We start from the raw sequence: 20,136 nt of genomic DNA, 5'->3' as shown, positions 1-20,136 counted from the left end.
CTCTTCCTCCTGCACCCCAAACTCCGAGCCGACACATCACATCAGCTCCTCCACGACACCCCTTTCATCTCCACCCCGTGGAGGTCGGGCAGGTCTGCCACGCACCACTCACTTCTGTCCCGTCAGCCATCACCTCGACCCTCCTCCCCAAAGTCCAGGCGGGAGGTCCAGTCCCACTTGCTGGACCCCGACCTGCCAGGTATGTCTCTGTCCAACCTCCAGGTATCTTTGTCCATCCTCCAGGTATATCTTTGTCCAACCTCCAGATATCTTTGTCCAACCTCCAAGTATACCTTTGCCCAACCTCCAGGTATATCTTTGTCCATCCTCCAGGTATATCTTTGTCAACAACACCATCAAAAGGTCTCCGGGCGGAAATGCGTCCGAACGTCGCTGCGGCGGGCATGTGTTGCGTGGAAGAATGAAAACTGCTCAGGAAGGATGTCAAAACTGCTGCAATAGGTAAATAAATACTTGACAAGTATCTGGCCCCCGCGAGCTTCTGCCTGGGCGAGCAAGCAAGCCTCCTCCGACATGTGTTTTCGATGCAGGCCTCACCCTGCATGGCCTCTTTGTGGGTGCAAAAACACAGGCCGCAGGCCCCGGTAAGATAAATACAAGACAGTCGGGCACACATGTAGCGATTAAGAAAGAAAACACCGCTGGCGCCATCACGTCGTTAAGGCGACTGGAGCAGTCGGCATGGTGAGGGATGGAGCAGAGCAAGCGAAAACACAGCAGCAGGCAACCACATTGCCAGGAGCTCTGGCGCCACTCTGCCACACTCCACACTCCACACCATCGCTGCTGCTGTTAAGACAGGTACCTGGAGGTGTGTGGAGGATGGAGAGAAGGTGGGGGAAAGTCTGACATGCGCATCTCCTGGTAGGAAGAAGAACCGCAGAGACGGGTTTCGTGGTAAAAGTTCCGGATCCATCCACCCACACTTCTACCCCTCCATCCATCCTTTAACTCGCTACCTGAGATCATCTTTGCCTTGTGTACATTATCACAAACTGTAAGTGGTTAACGACTACTCGTGTATGATACAGAAATAAACTTTTTTTGGCGGGGAGGTGATCCCGAAATACCCGAGCCAACAGACTTGGCATCATGAGTCAAAGCGAGGCTGGGGACTACTGCTGGGTAAATAATAAATAATATCTGATGACATCAAAATCAGAACTGCCATCAGCTGCGAGTACCCCAAAATAATTTCTGGTGGTGTCCCATGCCCGTTAGAGTCATTCCTGGAGGACGGTTACGAAGTGCGATAGTCGCAACGATTTTCTAACAGAATGTTTGGGTCTAGACATCCACCGTAGACAACGACCGCAGCCACTGAAAGATGAGTATTTTCTCCAGCAGCTGCACTAGTCAGGGTACGACACCTAAGAATTGTAAGCTAAGGGATACACCGGGGGGACGCAGCGATTCGTTGAAAATAGAAAAAGTTGGAGGGACTGGTAGGAGACCGTTAACTGCTCCGGGAAGACTTGCTAAGAGTCGCGCGCACGAAAACGAGGGGCGAGAGAAAGATAAGGCAGGAAGAGCCCCATTCATCTCATAAGCACTTGAAATGGTAAGCACCACAAATCTTATCCGCAGACTTTCGTTATCGGCTTTCCTCCAGCCTCCGATGCCGCCATGATAACGACGAGCGCGCACGCGCAGTGGCCGACGTTGGTGATGCTGCCAGACACAACATCCACCACCACTCGGACCTACACACGCACCCAAACACACTGTCCGTTGGTTATTTATTTGGTTCTCTACCTAAACTGGTTCATTGGTTCGTTGGATAGTTGGTTAGCTCGTCCTCCGGCCGCATGTCGACCATCCGTTCAGACAGGCAGGCTAATTTAAGAAAATTAAAAAAATTAAAATTACGCTGCAAAAGATAGTTCCGTATCCTGGCTACTTCGTAGACTTTAAAAAAAGCAGTTATCATTATTTATCATTATGTCTACTGCTTCACCACAGCAGTCACTAGGAGTGAGCTCCGTGTAAGCGACGGCGAACAGAGTGATGACCGGTAATGCTGACGTCACTTCCGGAGCTACATGTATTGTTGCTGTGACCCTGTAGTGTTACATCTAATGAATTCTAATCAATGGCTAAGCTCAGTACACAGGCACTAAGGAAAGAAATGGTGAACTGTTGGTAAAGTTTATTCTGATCTGTAGATTCAGAGATTTCAACGAAACTTTCCTGACAAGTGCTTCAGCGCACGAATACACAGGTCACCAAAGCCAACCAAAGATGGAAGAAGGATCAAATCAGAGAGAGAGAGTGAAAGCTCTTTACTGTTTTATCCAGGATCCACAGGATCCTAGTGACGAGCTCGTGACTGCTGTATCCAGGATTGGTGGTATCTTTCTGGCAAGCTCTTTGATGTTGCAACTTCCGGACTTGACTAAAGAGTAAGAAAGGTAAGAGAGAGCCTTGTCAGGATCACAATTGTCATCGTCACCAGCGTGTCAGGAAGATTGTCTGACTCTGGCCGGTCTATTCTATTGTCATTTGCATGAATAAATCAATGGACGACTTTGTTTCCGTGACAGGAGAGGTCTTAGATGTCTCCACAGAGTGCACGTGCATGGTCTTTCTCTCTCACACACACACATACAGACACACAAACGCACACATGGTTTGTGCACAGTTTGTCAATCTTATCGATCATGATCGCCCTGGTTCCCAACCTTTCACCGCGATTTCATCTCGGACGGTTTCCTCGGTATCTCGTCCCACCGGCAGGACTTGGTGGTAAGCTTGGCAAAATATACAGAGCCTTATCAATTACATCACTTCCGTTACACCTGACACTGCCCAAGGTTTCATCTTCTCATCAGCCTCACAAGAACTTGGCAGCCTTCCCACTCTCTGACATTTGTGTGAATGTGTTAACAAGCATCACAGGTTAGCAACGGGTCGTCAGTTAACTGTAGACATAATTCCAGGACCAACAACAACAACAGGTAGCTGCAGAAAGTCTGTCTCTAGAACAAAAAAAAAGTAAGCAAACGGGGACTGCTGGCAATTTACAAAAAAAAAAAAAAAGTGTGGTCGATCAGTTTAACACCTCGGGCATCCTTCGATAACGAGGCTTTGGCGCTGCAAGTGCCTGCCCCTCCATGGCTGATGAAGCCACGACCATTTCGTGGCAATGGCGCCTCCTACGACAAGTAGAAGAATTGAGTGTAATCAAAAACAGAAGCGAAGAAGGCCAGCCGGCAAAAAGAAAATAGCTGGGCTGGGTGGAGCTCCATTTGGAAGATGGCAACGACCACTTAGCGCTTATGGGACAGGACAGGCATGTGGAGAGGGCTGCAAAGGGACACAAACCACATGGCCCCATATGGCTTATCTCCCCTCTACTATCCGGCCTGGCTGCGGCTTCAAACCCTCCGTGTGCTCATCACAGCAGACATCTCAGCACCGAGCGACTGCAGCCGTTAGGGGTCCCCCGTCCTCCTCCCGGCTTGTTCGGAGTTTGGGGAGATTTTTTAAAATTTTTATTCTTTTCGGTTTTATTTTTCGTCAAATAGCTTTTCGCAGATTAGATGCCGTTAGACTATCAGCTCGTGAAGCTCGGACACACGCACGCACACACAGACACAGTCACCACACTTGAGAAATTAAAACTCACGTGAAAACCTACATCCTGGACAAATAAACTGTAAACATATTGTGCAAAATAAATCTTTGCAAACATTTTATACACAAACATCATGTCAGTGTTAGCCAAACATGGCCGCACATTCGACAAACGATATCCGGTTCAGAGAGGTCTTTAAAAAAGACACTGGATAGAAAGAAAAAAAAAGTCTGGTAAAGCTTTTACAACCGTCGTCTGCCCACACCAGGATACCTACCCACATCATCAAACTTCTGCCCACAGCACCACACCCCTGTACCCACCAGGGACTAGCTGTCCTCATCCAGGTTTTATCCTCCCACTCGGGGACTTCCAGTTCACATCGGCATCTCATCCTCCTTACATGTGGGTCATCGTGCGATTATGAAAGCACACCTCACTGACGAGGGCAGGGAGATAGGGAGGGGCAAGCAGCGTCCTCAGGGAGCGCGAAAGATAAATGCAGTCCGCGTGACCCCCTTGTGACCCTGTTGGTTCCACCGCACGGAAGCATCGCTCTGCCGCCACCCACCCGACAACCCTCGCAACCAGTGCTTGGGGCAGAGAGATTCCAGTGTATCACTCAGAAGACATTAGCTTCAGCCGCAGATTTTTACCAACGCACTTGTTGTCGCTCGTTTGGCGTCGGGCAAATCTTCTGAAAACATTAACGGACGAGTGCATGACGACATCGCGGGTGGGGATAGTAGGGTACAGCCGGCATGATGGTGTCTTTATATATTTATATTCTTTATCCAAGGGGATAAAGAACGTGGAAAAGCCTTTTTCACTTTTGGGTTGTATACGTAAGAGAGATTTTGACCGGATCCACTCACCCAGAGACAGGTTTCACTGTAGCCTCTCGTTAGAGTGATAAAGACAGAGAAAGAGAGAGAGATACCTGGAAAGATAAAGAAAGAGAGTTACCTGGAAAGATAAAGTGATAGATGTTCATTAATCTCAATGAAGTAAGCAAGACATGAACTCAAACTGTTTGCAAACGCTGACTGACGAGAGGAGACAGATGCTAGCGACTCCTGTCACTGGGTTCTTCACAAGATAAAGACATTCCAGTCCAGTTCTAACCACAAGAATCAGTAAAAACTTGCACACATCAATAACAAAAAGATAAAATCACAAACTGACATGCACTTTCAGTTGGAAGCCCCGGGTTACGACCCGCCACACAAGCCGAGGTGAGGGCGAGGTGATGCTGGCTGCAGGGGCCCTGGAGACCCACAGGGAGGTCAGACTCTGTACAATGCGTTTGGTAAACAAAACAACGATCTTGACAAGGCTTTCCATAACCAGGTCTGAGGATGTACGCATTATATTACAGTTCTTCTGAATTCTCCTTTCAGGCAGATCATCATTTCGTCCTTTTGGGTCGCAGACACCGCCCTCTTCGCCCTTTCAGACCCTTCCACCCGATTCCCCCCACACTGGCTCTACCAAGGTTGTTAATGTCTCCATCTTTGTTCATACTGAAATATTTATTCTGCAACTGTTACCAAATGTGATGAATCATTTCGAAATGTTGGAACCATGACTTTGCCCTGCCAGAGCCTCGGGTCATCTGACGGACACCATTGCCATCGATGTCTATAAAATACCCGGAGTACTCACTGCGGTCTTTAAAGGGGTTTGTGTTGAGCCTGGGGCCGGACAGGGTTACGCAGTGACCAAACATCACTATCATTAGATAGAATGAACAATATCAAGTTGATTTTCAATGGTTTCAATCGCTTTCATGTGTAAACTTACCAAACTTGACTACTGTAGGGTCCGCGACTGTTTGCGTCTATAGCCAAGGTGGTCAGTGAACCGTGAAACTATGCCCTCGTGTTTTGATTCAGTTTTATCACATGTTGGGTAAGGTACAAGTGAGATCTCAGTATTAGTACGATAGGTAAAGTTCTGTCCTGATGTATGTACAAAAAACACATTAGGCACCATGCTTTATCTTTCTCACTTGCCTTCTCATCCTCTTCTAATGAACACAAGCTTTAGTTGCCCATTGGAATTAATAAAGTTGGTCATTTATCATGACTAGTTCACCAGCGGACAAAACTGAGGAACTAAACTGTCTTTTTATGTCATATATGTCATTTAAACAGATAAGAACTTCGTGTTCTTGTCATAGTTCATTAGTAATAGTTTCTAAGGTCTCAGAACTCACGGCGATTATTCTTTAATTTTTTTAAACATTTTTTTTTCTGGTCTCTGCTACCCTTGTGACGACACTATGGTTGATTGGCCTTCCTCAGAACCTTCCTTCACAACCAGCAGCCAACACAGCACACAGGCCGACTCACACACACAGACATGCACGCACGCACGCACGCACCGAGTTCCACAGAACTCAGAAACCAGAAGGCAAGCTGAAAACCATCTCCCGCCTCCATTCCAGCGCCAAACGTGTTCACCAGATTTCTCGCAGACAGGCTGTCGCCGCTGCACGTGGTTCTAATTCCAAAACCATCCAGCCCGACGTGGGCCAGGCTTGCCGGCAGCCCCTCTCAGCAGCCGGCGGTGCTTATTGACAAAACGCACTGTTTTTGAATACATAAATATGTTCCTTCCTGCAAACTGCTTCCAATAAAAGCTAGTTGGCGAGACATGCCCTTTACCGGCTGCACGTGGCGGCCGTAGACACATGCAAGCCAAAGACCCGGCTGTTGTACACTGGAGGTAAGGGGGAAGCTTCCAGCCTCTTGTAGTCGGCGGTCTGCGAGCTGAGAGTAAAGAGAGAAACAGGAAGGAAGTGGTTAAAGGGGCTGCATTGCTACTGAAGGTTTCATTTGTAAGGTTGAGGCACGTGGAAGGTTTCCACGACTGCACACATTGCAATCTTGCTCAAAAAAGAAAAAAAACGAGATCTCGTGACCTGCGAGAGACCGCGAGATTTGGGAACAATGGAAGGTCCAGATTGGATGACCTGGTGAGTATCAGTCATGGTGTTACTTCACACCAAGTGGTCGTCCTCGTCCAGAGTGACAGTTGCCACATGATGACTGGGAACTGTGGGAAGGGTGAACGAAACTCACTCACACACTCGCTAACATGGATGCCATGCCTCGGACAGACGTCAACATCTTAGTCGACAACGACACTGCTGCAGTTGATGTTATTGCTGCTAACTTATGATAATAAATAATAAAGACAATAGTACACTTTTTTTGTTTAGAAAACTGATTAACTTTGTATATGTATTCATGAGCGACTTCATGTCAAAAATACCTAAAACTCACACCGGAAGTTTGTCAAAACTACAATGTCATCATTTAGACCGAAGTTATCGGTCTTTTTTTACAAATAAAGATTAAACAGGAAACAGAAACAACAGAACCTACATTACAAACCGACAGATGACTGACGATAATGCAAGGCATGATCGTGAGATGAGCAACAAGACTAATCACGAGACTAATCAAGATACACACACGACACCAGACACACCCCACCACAGCGGCAATGATGACATAAACGATGGACTTATATGTGATTATTCACACTTACAGACTCATCGTCCGATGCGGAAGGTATCGGTCTGTTTTTAAGAATGATAACGGAAGAGACTAGTAGACCAGCAAGTTTATAATCGGGTTAACGGTCCAATCACACCATCTCTCTCTCACTAAGTATGTGCAACACTTACAGACGGCATGGTGCTGGTGTCCGGTGCTGCACTGATACTCCTGTCACAATCTGTCGCCAGATGTTGTCACAAAACACTAATTCCACTCCTAGATGCTCTCCACTGTGAATGTGAAGCCAGAGTGGATGTGAAGACGACGAGAGTGACGAAACACAGCAACACAGTGATCGGAGGACAAAGATAACTCCTGGTGTATGCACGCAGCAGACAGTAAATATATGTAGGTATACCGAAGGATATTTGGGTCACTTCGCATATTAATCACCAGAAATAGTGGATGTTGACCCTTTAATCGTCAACAGGTGCTGCTTTACCCAGTGGAGGGACTACAGCAAAGCTTGGCACAACCTCTCTGTCACTCAGCTCAGGCCATTGTTAAGTGAAAAAAAAATATTTAAAAAAATAAATCAGAAAGTCTGGTTCAGTTTTTTAACGGCTTGATCTGTTTGAAAATATAACAAAGGTCAAACAAACGACATGAGCAAAGTTTGAACACACAACAGAAAGCTTTCACTCGATTAAGTAAAGAGAGAGAGAGAACCTGCCATCTTGACAGCTGAGGACATTTGTTTGTATGTCATTGCTGGAAAAAAAAAATAAACAGATGAATGTTATCTACGTAGCCAACCAATCACCTTCCCTTTTATATTTATTCACCTCAAGTTTATATTTATTCATCTTTTTTTTTTCTTTTTTTTCAGTATTTTCGATGTCAAATCGGAACAAAATCAAGGGAGAGAAGATACACCTGTCTCAGGGGACAGTACATGACCAGGGGAGATAAGGGACCTCCCACTCACCCACCCAACCCCACACAAACACACTGGTTGTTCAGTCTCCCTGTTGCACCTGACATGCGGAGGTTAGTTGTCGTCGAGCGGTCACATGACCAAACTGTAGTCCTCCATTCGTCTGTCTTTCCCCCGTGCAGCCGTTGCTATCTGTGACGTATCACCACGCGGTCTCGCGCGTTTTTTTCGGACGTGGCCAGGTGTTCTCTTTCAGAAGCGTGTTCAGGGTGGACCGTGAGAACGCAGGAACATTCGGAGACTACCCCATCTTGGAAGCTTCCAGACATGGACACCGTTTAGGACAACCAGAATCTGACCGTTTGTACCAAGATGGCGGAGCTCGGGACGGGGTGGCTAGCTGGACCAAAGCACAATCCCACGTGATGCCTGACTTCAATAGATAAGTTGATATTTACCAAAAAAACTCCACGAGGTTTTTTTCCCGAGACAAAAGGCAAACTAAACAAACGTGCCGATCTGCACGTAATACTCGTTTGGATGTTGGGTGGGTTACTCGCCAGGGACCCGCGCTCCGTACCCGTGGATCAATGAGGCAATGAATAATCTGGGCAGCCGGCCATCTGCTGGCCACAGGGGATTGGCGGAGCTGGCCTGGTGCGCATGCGTGCTCACGCTCTCTTCCGCTCTCTCTCTCTCCACTCGTTCTCCCACTTCTGTGTCTCGGACTAATGTGTTTTAATGTGTGGTGGTGAGCTGTTGGGTAGATTGTGTGCTCGCATGTAGGGGCAGGAACGAGAACGAGCTGGCGATTTGTTTGTTTGTTTGTTTGTTGTTGTTTGTTTGTTGTTTGTTTGTTTGTTTGTTTGTTTGTTTGTTTGTTTGTTTGTTTGTTTGTTTGTTGTGTGTGCTAAACTGTTAGGTATATTGTATGCTCACATGTAGGGGCATGAACGAGAACGGGTGGTGGGTGAGGACCTGGGCGATGTGTTTGTTTGTTTGTTTGTTTGTTTGTTTGTTTGTTTGTTTGTTTCTTTGTTTGTTTGTGTGTGGTGCTGAACTGTTGGGTATATTGTGTGCTCGCATGAACGAGAACGGGTGGTGGTTAGGAGCTGGGCGATTTCTTTCTTTCTTTCTTTCTTTATGTGCGTCTGTACTTGTGCATGCTGGAGGTAGCGCATGATCCATGCCTCATTTCATGATCTGTATTGGTTGCAATATCATGGACATCAGACATACTAGTACACGGAGATGTTAAGACAGACATATTAGGATGTTTTTATTACATACGGGTATTAATAACCTCTGTGTGTACGTTTGAGGGTTGAGAGAGAGAAACCGAGAGTTGATGAGCACCTATTTCTTATACCCCACATGCATACATAAAAACCATAATAACGATATCTCTGCTTTCACATAAATCATTTAAATCACTTTCACAAACCCATATGTCCACGTCCCAACATCCATTTTTTAAAATCCAAACTGTTTAAACCAGATCTCAGTCCGTTGACACACGTTACACGGCAAGAGAAGGGAGGAGTGAGGAGCTGCAGGAGCGGGGGGGAGGGGGAGTGGGAAGACAGATGGCTGCATTCTTGCGATGTCTCTCGTGTATGCACACATGTGCACGCCCTTTTCCAATCAGCTCGTGTTCTATGGCTCCCTTCGATCTCCCTCCCATCCTCTCTTGTCCAATACACGCAAGTGTTTCGGGTCCCCGGGTCTGAACAGTTCCCTGGAGAAAAGGCATCTGAACGGGGCACGGTCTGGGACCCTCGTCTGCCATCCGCCAAAACATCTGGCTCATTCTCACTTCAACCGCTCTTGCTGGCCCACTACCGAGCGCCGCCATTTACCCCATGGCCGTTGTGTGGGTGCAACTATATAGCGGGAAGCTCGCTGCATATCGATACACTAATCGAGAACTATTTCCAAAAAATAAACACGAAGAATTTTTTTCTGATAATATTTCAGCAGCATTTAATAACCAATTCTAAAATAAACTGACGATGCTGGGAATACTTTAACAACGAGAAAAACATGTCTGGTTCTTGTTTTGTTCTCTCCTGACTGGCGAGTAACGGCTGAACTCAGTGACTACCAAGTTTTTAAATGATCCAGCAGGTACATAGGTTGGTGCCAGGTGTTCGCTAGATGATTATCGCAAACCAGAAAGCTCAGGTAATCATGACATGTAAGCTGACTGCTTCGCGCTAACCATCTGGTTAGTCTAGCGATGTGTAGGAGTTTACACAGTGGCTGTGGAGATCATGTGACCTGCCGCACACACAGCTTTGTAATGCCGAGAGTATTCACTCTCACCCACCCCACTTCCCCACCCCAAACAAACGCTCGCACAGAGAGAGAGAGACAAACACAAGAACAACAGGATCAATTAACACAATACTCACACTTAACATTCTGTTTCATCTCAAAAGCAAACCGAACTCTTTTATCAGGCGTTACAAAACCTCTTCACGACTGTAGGTTTGTAGTTCTGTGTACTTACGCCGAGAAATACTATGACTACTACTTTTTAAAAAAAGATGTTGGAAGATAATATTATGATAATGTTAGCAATAACGAATACTTGGTCCTCTCTCGCTGTTCACTTGTAAACTCCTCTACTCATTCATCTACAAACATCTCTCATCCTTCCTCTATACACTTCTTTAGTTGTTCATCTTGAAAAGTAAAACAAATCCGACATTTCTACTTCGCCTTTTTTAATTTAGAACAGATTAGGAAAATAAAGACGAGGCTGTGAAGACTGTTCAAGTCCAGGATGCGTGGGCATCGAGCAGCTGCCACAAGACAATCTCGTTGACAGCCTCCCCCGCTCTCCCTCTTCACCTTGATCGACCAGCTGCTGTATTAATTGCACACGTGATGTTAATGAGAGCCGAGCTGCACCCGCCTCTTATTGCTTTTTGACCTGAAGGCAGATGAGCGCGAGTTCGAAACTCCCTGAGGCGCGTGACTGGAAGCCAACTCATCCAATATCTGCAGGAATGAAAACTCCAGTCACCGCGAGGATTAAAAGGAAAAAGATTTCGGTTTCACTACTGCAACTGGTGTCCACGCGCATTTCACAATAAAAAAACAGAAATATTTATTTATTTATCTTTTACAAATAATATATAAATAATATTAAAAAAATATTTTCCACTTTGCATTGTTTTTCTTCTTTCACGAGTCGGTTTTAGAAATGGCCATTCAACCGCCCCATCCACTCCTGAAACTGAAGAATGGAGGAAGTTAATGGATGGTGTGTGTATGTGTGAGAGAGAGACAGAGAGAGAGTATGGTTGTGTGTTAACTGTGTTAAATTAAAACAAGCAAAAGTGAACAAACATCGAGGAGGATGCTGATGAGGCGGAGGAGAAAGGAAGGAGGGATGTGAAGAAAGGAAGGAGGGATGTGACGAGAAAGCCACGTGTGCCATGGCTGCCATGCTGAGACTTATGCAGGAAAGAACTCTGCAAGAAAGGTGCTGGAGGTAAGCTAGTTAAACAAACATGTCAGAAACTATTACACCCAGTTCAGCTGCTTCAGTCGGAGGGGGAGAAAAAAGCCAACTTCAGCATCGGAAGAGGACATGAGCAAGTGAGACGAGCCCCTGTTAATGAGCTATAACACTTCAAAACAACTCAGTCCAAAACAAACCCCGAATCCCAAATCCCTGGAACATTTTTACCAGTCAAGAGGAAGGCAAGGGGACCCTCGTCTCTCAAAATGCTGCAAGTCTCGAGCTTATGAGCGAGGAAAGAAGTAAATGCAGATACACCGATGACATGGAAGACAATGACCACAGATGGAGGTGAAGCTGCTCTTGGTTTCTGTCACAGATACATGAAACACTCTGGCACCACGACGGGAAGAACTTCCATTTTGTTTCTCTCCACTCCCCTTCTTTGCTGCCAGAAACTACATCTGGAACCCTGACTACACCGGGGATTGTTTACAACTTGGACAACAGTCGTGTGCACTGCTCGCCACCTTCGCAACTGCTCGCTAAACTCGTCTGTTCCGGCTTCCAGAAAGACATCGAAGACAAATGGAAAACAGAATCATGGGAGATCAGAGCAAGTTGTTTTAAGATGTTAAAGCTTCCCATTGCAGGACAGGATCAACATAGGAGCGAAGTAAATGGTAGGGAAGGGGGAGGAATTAAAAGATATCCTGCATTAATATTTCATTAAGAGGGAACTAAGAAGATGAAATAAAGACCCTGAAAATGATTCAGGGAGGAAGAGCTTTGTATTGTCATACACCAAAAAGGGGAAAAAAATCATTGCAAAAGAACTTTTACCAGGAACACAGCACCGCCTCTTTAAAAAATGAGAGTGAGGTTGGTAAATGATGGGAAGTGAAAGTGAAGCTGTGAGCTAAGTAAAACAGGAAAAAATAAATGGATAATTAAAAAAATTCTAACATCCAAAAAGCTGAAATGGACATCTCTACACCTGCAGATACATTCAACCTTTTTCTTCTCAGCATCACGAATCTAGAACCAACGCTTCTGGCTCCATTCGCTGGCTTTGAAGACTTCAGGATGCCAAGAAACTTTACTTTTTACCTATTCGTTCGCAGAAGGTCAAAAAAGTGATCTGACACTCCAAGTTTCTGGCTCAGCGATATTTGGACGAGAATTCGAGTATCCAGGAGGTTTCCACTAATTTAGTCTACAGAATATTTTGACTTGAACCCTAAGCTCTATTCCTGACGAGGGCTTTGCATCCTCCTGCATCCCTTGAGGGCCGACACAAGGAGACCATGCACGAGCATAGACATTACGCCAAGTGGTTGCCACAAGCCAATCAACCACGACAACAATCCTATAAGAAGATTGTAATAAGCTGATTGGCTGGCGTTAACTGGTCACGTGACAGGCTGCGGGCTCCATGGTACTGCATTCTGCGTCGACCTCAGTTCTTCAGGTCGGGGCTCATTGTTGGCGCAGATTGGGTGGTCCGAGTTCGAAGCCTGGATTAACAAGCTGTCATCGAATTTTGAAGGTCCACATCAATAGTCTCCACAAACCGCGCTTTGCTCAAACCGTGAAATCATGGAATTTTTTTTTTTTTTTTAGTTTGACTAATTATTTGATAGGTTCACGGAAAGTTCAGGTTATTTTCTACTGACCGACTTCTCTCGACTTTATTTTTTTTTTTAACTTTTCGTTCGCTGCAGACACGAACTTGCAAACAGCAAAAATGCGCGTGCGATGTAGACACTCAAGTGTGGTATAACAATATTTTCAGCAGTCTCCCCCACAAAGCAGGGTGTCGTTACAGTCGGCAAATTGTTTCTTAACATGAGGCCTGCACAGTGTTGGACGCCTCTTCGGAAGGATGGGAGGAGGAAGATGGGAGGAGAATTCTTTAAAACACGAGCCTGGATACCTGCGTTGGTGTGATGATGAATTAGCCAAGTGGCAGTGGAACTAACATTGTGTGAAAAACCTGAAAGTCTTCTCTCTACATGTGCAGGGTGGGAGTAGGGGGTAGCTCCTGGCTTTCATACCCCACAGTTAAATGGACTGTTTGCAGCGACGATACCCCGCGACTGTGTTCTGAATTTGCATTAAAAAATAACTGTTTGGAGAAAGAACAACATTGAGAGTCTCCTGTATTCTTTTCTTAATGTCTTCTTGTTGAACAACTGCTGCTTTATGAGAACTAATTGCTGCTGAGGACAAATTAAAGCATGGAACACTGTATCGCGACCCGTCCACCCCCGACTGATGATTCATTACAATTGTTTGTGTTTGGCTTTGTAATGTAAACCCCGCCAACGATGATTCACTTCACTTTTTGTATTTAACCCTGTAACTTGACCCCCAACGATATATCTTAGTACGGTGTTCTCTCTGATGGGCGGCCCCCGGTTTCCTTTTATAGCTTTTGTCTCTCGCTGTGTGACGTGGCCTTTACTGACGGTTACCGTTACATGTACGTCACACACACACGCACACACACAGATGTGTCGCTTCCAAACTGTTTGATCACCATCCCTAGTCACCGACAACCAATCTCATCTCACGATTTTCAATATGGAGTCTTCATCTGACAAACTCATAAAACCCTCAACATCTCAAAATATATCTTCAATTAAATGGCTGAATCCGCGTACAAAAAATATTCTATTATTATACTAGTAATTTGTAACCACTTACCAAGACAGTTTAAACTACTCATAACCTTTCCTGACAACATTTGGGTTGGTGTGGGGCTGTCATTTCTTGACAGAAGGAGAACAAAGCCTTGTCGTGTGTTCGGTCCTGTCTTCCTGATTGTACATACTCTCCGTGTAATCAATAACTAATCTTTTTTAATCACGCAGGCTCCAGTGTCATTATCATGTTTCTGTAGCATCGACTTCTTGCAGGTCTTCATAATTACCATGGCATTACTTCGAAAGAGGAGACAACTCAGACGGGCGTCTTGGGTTACGTCTCTTGCGAGTTTGGAAGACAGAAGAGAGATTGTCTAAAGTTACATCAGCCGTTCGGTCCTTGTCTCGTCTTTTCTGACTGCCACTAAAAAGGACTAAATACAGTCAAAGTTATTTTCCACCAAATTAAAAGACACCAGTAACAAAATTTTGAGCGAAATTCGATTCCATTCACGAGTTACAAACCTTTGAACATGGAGATTTTCAACTTTGTTCTTCTTTGCTTTGTCTTAGAAACAGTTTAACATCGAAGCATTTTTTTTAAATTGGGTAACTCATCATTATCTTATGTTTGCAGCTCTCGCAGCTGACCGACATCAGAAGTATGAGTTCAAGCCACTCCTTGTGAGCTTTTCTAAACACAAAATAAATGTTTCCACACATTTTTGCGATTTTAAAGTGCCATCCCTATGTTCTGTTAACTTTTCTAGTTGTAGAGGATGGCCTCAGGCTGTTATACGTATTTCGAATCAGAATCAGATTTATTGAAATGACCACTGACTTAATTCATATGTTTGATTATTATATACTGGGTCAAGATGCTTCAGATGCCACATGAAAGCTTTCCAAAAAAAAAAATCCTATGAAATGTTACTCAGCTTACACTACGACAAAATAGGCTACTTGAAACAACTGTTTGTTGTTGATTGTGTTTCTCTAAAACTGTTTATCGAAATAGATCTTACAAGTATATAAAATGAGAGATGTGCAGCTCATCTCACCAAAAAAAAAAAAAAACAACAAAAAAAACCACCGAAGCATGTCGGGTCTCGAACCCACTTGTCAGGCGCAGCAGAAGTCAACAAGTAGAGACGCGAGTATCTCCGATTACAATTTTTTTGTGACTGCCTCCCACGGAAAAATTCTAAAACTTTATTGTTTTTCAAATAAGCTGGGTAGGTACTTTCTGTGCCATTCTGGCTCCTGCAAAAAAAAATGAAAAAGAAAGAAAAAAAAAGAAAATAGCAAAAGTATGAGGGTTGGGGTCACCGGCACCGAGAACTTGCTACAGACTCGTGGAAAATGCTGCTCAGCAAACACTGGGAGAAGCTTCACTTATTTTGAAAGAAACATTAGCCAAGCTCATTTCTTAAATATAAAAGCTGTGTTGAATGGACAGCTGAGAAAGCGGCAAGACAAAACTTACGATCGTTTACGATGTTCTCTCGCTTCCATTTTTTTTTTTTCTTCTCCTCTCTGAGTTTTTTTTTCTCTCTCACGCTTTCTAGTGCCTTCATCTCTCTCTCACTCAATCTCTCGCTCTCTCGCCATGATGATGATGCCAACTATCCGTTTACTGTCAAACTGTTCCGGACCTGTCGGCGGCTGCGCTCCGTCGCGTCTGCGGCAGCAACAAACACGCGGCGGCGGCGACAGCGGCCTGGCCTCCGCCTGCAGCAGATTACCTCAGGTGATGACAGGAGGGCCAAGCTCCTGCCTCATGCACACCCCTTCCCTCTCCTCTCCCCTCTCCCTCCCGATAGCATCTCTACAGCGAGGTGCCGACTGCCGCCCTCCCCCCGCTGGTGCCGCCGCGGCTGTGGGAAGCGGAAGTGGCGCGGCGCTGCTGCGCGCCTACGACAGGAGGTTCCGACCTCGCTTAGCTGCATCTTCGGTGCTGCATACTGCTGCATGCGTGAAACGACACGAGTCGACTGCACTGACTGACCTCGGCCGTGCCGATAACAACAACAAACAATAACAACAACAACTGGACTACGAAGATTATGTCTGAAATAACATTCGTAAAGTAAAAGAAGTTATTTCATCTCGAGGTGTGAGGCTGCGGTTTCTCAAGGACGGTTTTTTTTTCTTGTTTTTTTGTTGTTGTTTTTTTTTGTAGGATGGTCCTCTTCCTCTCGCTGCTTTACCTTCTGCAGGTGTTTATTGGAGTCAGGTATCCATTCCCGACAGCTGTGTCCACTGGGGCAAAGTTCGCTGTGCCACACAGGTAACAGACAGGTGCAACTCCGAGTTTGGATGCAAGTGAGCTAACCACTCATCTATTAACAGCAATAATCATCTGACATTACTATCATTATTAGTAGTAGTATTGTTGTTTTAGTTTATATACGTGTTGTTGATGCGGCTATTTTTATTGTTGTTGTTGCTGTAGTAGTACACTGTTGTGTGTTCCAGGTACATTTAGTTCAGGAGTAATTTCTTTAGAAAATTCGGTTAAAATATTTTGTGTTGTTTTAAGCGGTTGCCAGAGAAACTTCTTAAATTTCTTGTGGAAATATTTTTAATATTTAAGTTCCCATTTTTTGTAAAAGCAAATAAATACAACCGTCTTCGCTTATTGACAAACAAGTGCTGCTGAAATTTTGAAGCTTAAACTTTTGGTACCTTCACACGACAGCTATCAATATCAAACAATATCGAAATATATTCCAAAATTAAATCTACACAACTTCACTAAAAAGCGAAGATATCACAGATCACATCATGCGTAATAATCAAAAAAACTGAGAAAATACTGAAAACAGAAAGTATATCGGACCTTCAAAATGATTTGTGTTTTTGAATACGACTTAGGATAGAGAGACACCTTGCTGTCCGTTGCCTATAAATGATCCAACATTGTCATTGGTCTTAAAGGGAAAAGTAAGTAAAATGTTAAGTTGGTCTGAAATGATACATACTGACATGTATAAAATTTCTAGTTGCTAAACGATCGTTTACTAACGGTACTGTCTAAAAACCAGGTTCAAGAACGAAGTCATGTTGTGTCGTGGCATGACTTGCTTTTCATTTTAAAATCCTGGACCTTGACTAAAAAGTTCACACCTTTGTGGCTGGCAGACAGGGGGATGGGGAGGACAATCTAGGAGCCTCTGTGGTCAAGCTCCTGCTATTGAAGACCGTTAAGTCAGGGTGACGTGTCTCGCCTCAGGACGCACGCGCCAATCTGGCAGTTTCCTCCCCTTTTCATTACTTAATCCCCTTTAGTGCGACATCACTACGACTTGTCTGCTCTTTTATCTCAAATACCCAACCAACCGTTGACTGGACACGACGGGTAGAGAGAGAAGACAACTCTGTACTTGATAGAGTTCTCCTTGTCGACATCAACAGCGACGACATGAATGAAAAGCTCACTGCAGACAGGTGAGGCAGGTACAACAAGAAGGTTCACTGATCCCAAAAATCATTCCTAACCTGATACAAACAGGTGATTGTTTGAATAATTGTGTGGCAACTTTTTATATGTATAACTGTCATGTAAAGATGTAAAAACATCCAAAGGTTGGGCTATAATTATTTGTTGATATTTACCTGTAGATGTCATTGTTTAAAAAGACACCAGGGTTCCTAGCTTTACATACTGTATCTTTGTACAAAATAAAATAAGTTTTATGGTCTGAATTCAATGTAAACAATCTGGTTGTCTGTCCTTAAGGAAGTTCAAAGTTCAACCTCCGACAGAAGCCCTACAACGGACCTCGCGAGATTCGTTGTCACACAATACGTTTCTCTGAAAGGATTTCCCACCGGAAGTTTATTTGTGGGGGAAGGGGTACACAATCATGTAGGATGTGTGCTACTACTGTAGCTTACCTTGTTTTGTGTACAGCTTGACAACCTCGTTGGTATATTCCCACGGGAACAGCCGACAAGCCCTGTCTCTACACAACAGGGTCTGGGTCACATTTCTCTACAACTTTATAGTCTCCACCACCAGACAAAGGAAGATTTCAAACTTTTAAAAATATTTTACAACTTCGTGAGTATACTAAATGCAAAAACAACCAACCAAACACAAGAATCGGGTTGCATGACCTCAGTAACCAATATTTCCCGATAAAAAGAATGTCGAAGCCAAGAAAACTCTTCTACATGGTTCAGTCTGGAACTATTCGAACCTGATTTTTTTTATATGAATCGTTCCCGAGATCTTGTTAAGATGTGAACAACAGTGCGATTCCCTCCCTCCCTCTCTCTCTCAGAAATGTTTTCCTAAACATCAATACACTTCTGTAACACCAGCAACATCACCATTGCCACCCACGACAACTAACACACAAAAACATCGTTGCTGTTTATAGAAAAGCTCGGCAATGAATGTTCCTGCTCCACGGGCCATCTTGACATGCATGACGACCGAACAAGGGAAACAATCTTTAAAAAGCTTGTAAACAGCGAGGAAGTCGGCAAAATTATGTCGATGGCGACGGGGCGCCGCCATTTCCGACAGTGCCAGCGGTCGGGGCGCATGCTTCAAAAAAAAAGAATAAAATGGAGAAGAAAAAAAAAAGGATGAGAAAAAGAAGAGAGTGAGCGCTGAAGAAAAATCAATGAAACAAAGAAGGAAAGCGTGATGCTGGCTGACAGCAGTTGATCGGCACAGCTGGGCTTCAGACATTTTCTGAACTCGAGTACACCCGTAACAGTAGTCTTGTTCCTGCTAACCACTTCTACTTGGCTGTGGCCAACCCTGCTTCTCTCTCTCATCTCTGTCGTCGGCGATAATAAGCTACAGGGTTATTTTTAGCACACTGCAAACACTTGAACAACAGCAGACACCCCGTGTTTACTCCTCCATTTGTTTCTAAAGATATACTCTCATCATGTTTGGGGAAGTGTTTACTACAATTCTCGTTTTCGAAAGTAAAAATGATCATTCGTCTTCCATGGATAGAAGAATTTTGAAATGTTTTTCTTCTGCTTTCTAGAAAACAAGACGATTCACGAGTGGGCATGAATGCAATCAAGATGATGATGCGAGTGTGAGTGTGTGTTGGTTGGGGTGTGGGTGGGGTGGAGGGCTGAGTGGCGTGTGTAAACAAACAAGAAAAGCTTGACATTACCTTACAGAAGAGGGTGAGGATGGTGAAGTCCGCCAGTCGATGATGGAGATGTTTGAATGGTTGTAGCTGCTGAGCACCACTAGCAAGCAGCCATCGCGGCCTTACATCAGAACTGATTAACGCGCGGGGTGTCCTGTCCAACCGCTTGCCGCCAACTGCGCATGCGTGGGCCGTGCTGTCACACGCCGTGCATCGCGCTTCACGCAGTCACAGACGGTGGACATGACGAGGGCAGGTGAATGTGTGAGGCCACCACGCACACACGCACACACACTAACCCAGGCATGCACACTCAGGAACGCAGGTCCACAGATACACATACACACAGACATGTACACATGTACTTACACACTACTATACACATTAAAATAAAAATACACAGACACGCACAGAGGCATACTACATAGGTATATATACACTAGTAACACAAACATAGACAAACACCTTATAAACAGAAAAATGTGCACATATATACAAAGAGAGATACACTCGTACCCTTAATTATTACGAATGGGAAAAAAACGAGAAACACAAATCTCGTCGCCAGTAGATGTCGGCTGGTTGCGAATTCTTGAATTCTCGGTCAAGGTTTGATCGACTGACTGGCGATGAAAACGCTTGTCACGAGGCATCCCATATCCACTACAAACTCGTGTGGCAGATAATTCTCTAATTTCTCTAATTTCTCACAGCAGCAGACAGCTATGAAGCGGGTAGGTCACCTCCCTGACCCTCCGGGGTGATGACACTACCTTCAGCTTGATGTAGCTGAATACAGGTTATCACGATCTTGTATCACTGGACTGCTGGCAGACGATTTTT

At 44.8% G+C, this 20,136-nt stretch overlaps 1 protein-coding gene across 2 annotated transcripts in view; it reads right to left on the bottom strand.

The window, feature by feature from the left end:
• Positions 1–19,466, bottom strand: part of LOC112576867 (protein CBFA2T1-like) — a 34,049-nt gene extending 14,583 nt beyond the window's left edge. Inside the window, exon 1 of one of the 2 annotated variants that reach the window (XM_025259679.1) lies at positions 19,315–19,466. The gene's annotated coding sequence lies outside the window, so the exon portion shown is untranslated. Of the gene's footprint in view, positions 1–7,295; positions 7,424–19,314 lie in introns of those variants that run through there. The other variant, XM_025259684.1, reaches the window with a different exon arrangement.
• Between the last annotated feature and the right edge of the window lie 670 nt (positions 19,467–20,136).

Source organism: Pomacea canaliculata, linkage group LG12, assembly GCF_003073045.1.
Source record: "Pomacea canaliculata isolate SZHN2017 linkage group LG12, ASM307304v1, whole genome shotgun sequence".
In the NCBI taxonomy this organism is placed as follows: Eukaryota; Metazoa; Mollusca; class Gastropoda; order Architaenioglossa; family Ampullariidae; genus Pomacea; species Pomacea canaliculata.
The sequence above is the reverse complement of the archived record's forward strand: the minus strand, read 5'-3'. Positions and strand labels throughout refer to the sequence as shown.